The following is a 4,780-nucleotide window of genomic DNA, read 5'->3' on the forward strand; positions in this document are numbered from 1 at the left end:
CGTATATTTAACTGTGATGCCCATTCTGCACCTAGTCGCGCATGCGTGATGAAAAAACTGAACGCGCAGTATCACCGACCAGTTCAGGACGATTTCCCCAGACGCAAGTTAAAAAAAAACCCTAAATTTTATTTAAAACCCCCTGAAATATTCTATTTATTTATTTTTTTACAATTTTGTGATTACAGTTCAATGTTCAATACGTTCAGCGTAATAAGCAGCTTCACGCACCAGGAACTCTACACAAAGTACTATATACATGTGATATAAAAATTATTTAAAGTCATTCGCTACGCAAATTATCTTTGTAAATTTAATTGTATTCAAGATCATGTAAAACGTAATAATAAATAATCAAAAATTACTTATTTTTCGTGCAATATTTTAAAACGACCGCATACGGCCTGCGGGCCGGACGTTACCCATATAGGGTCTAGATGTTCGCGCCCTGGAAGTCAAATGCTTCGCGTGGCCAGGCAAGGTCGTGTCGATGAATAAGAATTATTTTAAAACGCAAAATAATGATAGTGATTCATTTCAAAAATTTGGCCTCCAAAAGTCCCTTTAAAATAATCCCAGCTCATACGTTTTTTACCTAATCTAGAGTCAAACTCCCCAAGTTGGCAACCATTGCAGTACTATAGTTATAATTAGCGATGTGTGGTCCCAATCTAAAGACGCGCTAGCGACCAATCACGGTATACAATAGCAGAATCGACTACTAAAAATATAAATATAATATATAATAATACTGACGCACTTAGTCGCCCGTAAAGAAAAAGACAAGAGTAATGAATTGAGAATCATGCGTCTTTGAATATAACTAGAATACTGCGCGTTCAACTTTTTTCGACGCGCATGTGCGACTGGGAGAAGAATCTAGTAACATTGTATTCTTATACGTTATCTACTTTTGTTGTAAGAATTCGTTTTAATACCAAGTTCTTTGTAAGGATTGGTTACCTTTTTATTATCAAACCATTTGGAAGGATTACATTTGGTAAGTGACGTTTACATTTACTAATAATATGTATGATATTAGTGGTTACTATAAATTTCTTGTTTTTTATTTTAGGTTATCGTTTTAGTATCAAGTCCTTTAGCAGGATTAAATTTGGTAAGTGACTTTTAAATTTAATAATATAATAATATGTATGATATTCTTGTTTATTAAAAATTTGTTTTTTATTTTAAGTTATTGATTGAATATTCAAATTCAAATAAGTGAAAAACACTCGATAGGCTGCATTGCGCCGTGTTTCGAGTATAGCATACCGATAAAAAACTTCAAAAAAGTAAAAAAATTACGCCAAGTACATGAAAAAGTGGAGGACTCAAGGAGTTATCATTGAAAAATAGAAGATCCCCATAAAAAACTACAAGAAAATAGAAAAAGATGTGAAATCGAAATAAGCTGCCAGATGATTTACCTAGATTTCCGCGGCCTGGAAGTCAAATGTTTGGCGTGGCAAGGCAAGGTCAAGGTGTCGATGAATAAGAATTATTTTAAAACGCAAAATAATGAAAGTGTACTCATATTGTCAGATTTTTAAACTGACAAATTATCTAAAAGTTTGCGAGAGTAAAGGTATTGGCGTCGATGAATGACCTTAGAAATATTTTAAATCCCAATACAATGAAAGTGTACTCATAATATTGTCAGAGTTTTAAATTGACAAACTACCTGAAAGTTTGTGAGAGAAAAAGTATGGGTATTGATGATCTGAGAATGCCTTGCCTGGGCACGCCAAGCATTTGACTTTCAAGCCGCGGAAATCTAGACAAATCGTCTGGCAGTTTATTTCGATTTCACATCTTTTTCTATTTTCTTGTAGTTTTTTATGGGGATCTTCTATTTTTCAATGATAACTCCTTGAGTCCTCCACTTTTTCATGTACTAGGCGTAATTCTTTTACTTTCTTGAAGTTTTTTATCGGATCTCACTTCTTCTTACAAATAATTTATTATATAGAATCTATTTTAAATTTATAAAAATAAAATTGATATTTCTGTAAACTCTACATAATAAGTCTAAATTATTATTTGTTTCTTTAATTGAATAGAGTAAAACAAATGGAGAGGGGATAACAAAAGCGAATATATATTCCGTCAAACTTGACGACGACTAGTATCACAATGAGTTCGCAGAGGATATAAATTATATATACGTATGGTCTATACAGGTATGAGACTGGAGACACTCGTCCGTTCGATTTATCGTAAATTAACAATATCTTGACATCAATATTATCTATGACAAGGTGAATAACGGGATTGGCACGCTTTATCTATCAATGCAAATATGATAGGGCAACGATTGCGAGATATACCTTAGGAAAACCCCAAGTTGCTTGTACAAAGACGTCTGAATGCCTATCCGCATTCACACGAGATTGCACGTGTTTTCTTAAGAGATTGCTACGCTTGAAACCGAATACACACGGTTTGGAGAAGTGGTGAGCGCGTTCAGGATTCACTTCGCGATCAAATGCACGATTGTGGATTTGTCGCAGCACCTTCCCACTCAGCCGATTTCTCGGCGGAGATGTTCAGGTGGAAACGTGCATGAAGCCGAAATCAGGTTGTGACACCTAGGAGTGCGAATCCGATCGTGATTTCCGCGGAATCCTACTGTGACAACTTACCCGAAAACGCTCACCTCTCACCCGTTTCCTTCAGCAAAAGACACAGACTCGCTCTCGTTGCATGCCTTCGTGAATTTACTGCTTTTGACTACTACGTGGTCACACCGGATTGGGCGTCGTTACAAATCACAATGCAGCAGTGCCACGGCTCGGTTGTGCTCGTGACTCCTCGGTTTGAGGCGCGTATGCAACGAGAGTAAGTTAGGCGGTTTGACTAAGTTACTTGATCGGTTTGATCACTCGATTGGATACCGGTTTTCGCTGAAGAAATTGTACGTGCTGTCGCGGTCGCTTCCAAACGTAGAGTGCCGGTTCTAGTTCTCGCATCGAGCTCCTTCGATTCAGGATCGAGTGGGATCGATGCGCACGCATCCTCTTTTGGTAGGGTGCTTCTCCTAATTTCTCCTCCTCGTAGAAGCGATTCCCGGTTTCTGATAAGGGATACCCCTTGACTAGCTCATAGTACGCGCGTCGATCTCCCTTGATCGGATATCGAGTGGGAATCGAGGCGCACGCGTGTCATATGCCGCGACTATCCCGAATTCTCCTCTTCGCGAATAAAAGGAGGATACAAGTCTTCCATGAGTGGGGATCGCCCCTTAATCGTTTATGTAGTTATATGTAACCAGCACGGATACAATCATTTTTTTTTTATTTTTTTTATTTTTTATGTAATAAAAAGAATATTTGTGAATATATGTTTGTGAAAATCAATGCCCACCTCCCTTATCTCCAGTATTCTCATCGCCAACGAATGATGTCACCTCTACCGTTTCTTTAATATCTAGTCCTTGAGAAATTGTATCGCGTAAATAAAAGATTTGCTGCTGGATTGTAATTTGCAAACTTTGCGTTTTTGGATCTTCTGCTCGAGGCCATCATAGCGAGACGTTCCTACCGATATCGCGCGCTCTATAAAGATTGTAATGTAATATTATATGTTGCACGGGGCATGAGTGCGAGGAAGAAAATACTCGGGCGCGAGAGAGAGGGAACCCGCGGGGCCCGCAACGACGCTCCCACTCCTGTGTGCGAAGAAGACGGTGTTACGTATACAGAAACTCGCTGTTTGTTTCCGAAGCTCGCGTTCATCAATTTTATTTTATCTACCCTCCTGGAATTTGGAGCTCGGTCTCCCTGGAGTGCATCCTGCAGCTGCATATTCTTAACATCATCTTCGACTTGCGTTGTGTGGGAAGACTTCTTATCTACCCTTTCCCAGGGAACGCAGCTGCTCACCTCAGAGCCACGAAAATCCTAACCGTCAGATTTCCAAATATAGAAATCACCGACGGATCCCCACCAACATTTAGGGGTATATAAACCCACGATTTTCGTTGCTCTGCGGGATTAGAACGATAGAGTTACGTAGAGTCACATCACGTCCATCGTTGCAGAGTGTGCTTTAGTGAGATCGGGCTTCAGTTTCCCTTTCGATCAAGTTAACCTTATAGATCCGCGAAGACGGTTTTCATCTATTACGGCATTTAGAATCACACTCGACCCCCGCATCGCCAGTGCGTTAACACCGTGCAACAATTAGGCAATTAAATTCAACGTTTACTACACACGACCGCGATAACACAACACTGCACATTTGTAACTTAGTATAGTTATTCTGAATATATATTCTTTTGTGTAAATTCAAAGTTTCCTAAGTCAATTACTAAACCTTCACGATATAACAAGCAATCCTAGCCTGTGTAACGATCCCACAACATAATAACTTTGCCGCTCGAGTTATTATTCAATTAAATTAATAAGTTGCGAGGCTTTATCCGCGACGCGTAGTATTCATCAACGATACGATTTAAGCTCAGTGTATTTAACCCGAATTCCCTAATTCAACCTATCCTGCGGTTACCCTTTACTGGGAGATACCGATTCCTGCTAGCTATCTGACTTCACGCTAGAGTCGCTGCACTTTTCCAACAACTTCACAATTGGAACCTTACCCTACGGTTACCCTTTACTGGGAGATACCGATTCCTGCAGCTATCTGACTTAGCGTCAGAGGCGTCTGCATTTGTCTCCAATAACCAAGACAACCAAACACCCAACCCTACGGTTACCCTTCACTGGGAGATACCGATTCCTGCAACTATCTGACTTCACGTAAGAGTCGTCTGCATTGT

General features: G+C 39.5%; 1 long non-coding RNA gene across 2 annotated transcripts; it reads left to right on the forward strand.

Moving 5' to 3' along the window:
• Positions 1-871: 871 nt before the first annotated feature.
• On the forward strand, positions 872-4,780 carry LOC128882763 (uncharacterized). Of its 2 annotated transcripts, XR_008458546.1 has the most exons (4): positions 872-1,000; positions 1,076-1,117; positions 2,064-2,183; positions 2,262-4,780. It is a non-coding gene; the product is annotated as an uncharacterized LOC128882763 (long non-coding RNA). The 2 variants fall into 2 exon arrangements; XR_008458545.1 differs by having other exon boundaries at positions 2,064-4,780.

Source organism: Hylaeus volcanicus, unplaced genomic scaffold (genome assembly GCF_026283585.1).
Source record: "Hylaeus volcanicus isolate JK05 unplaced genomic scaffold, UHH_iyHylVolc1.0_haploid 12182, whole genome shotgun sequence".
In the NCBI taxonomy this organism is placed as follows: Eukaryota; Metazoa; Arthropoda; class Insecta; order Hymenoptera; family Colletidae; genus Hylaeus; species Hylaeus volcanicus.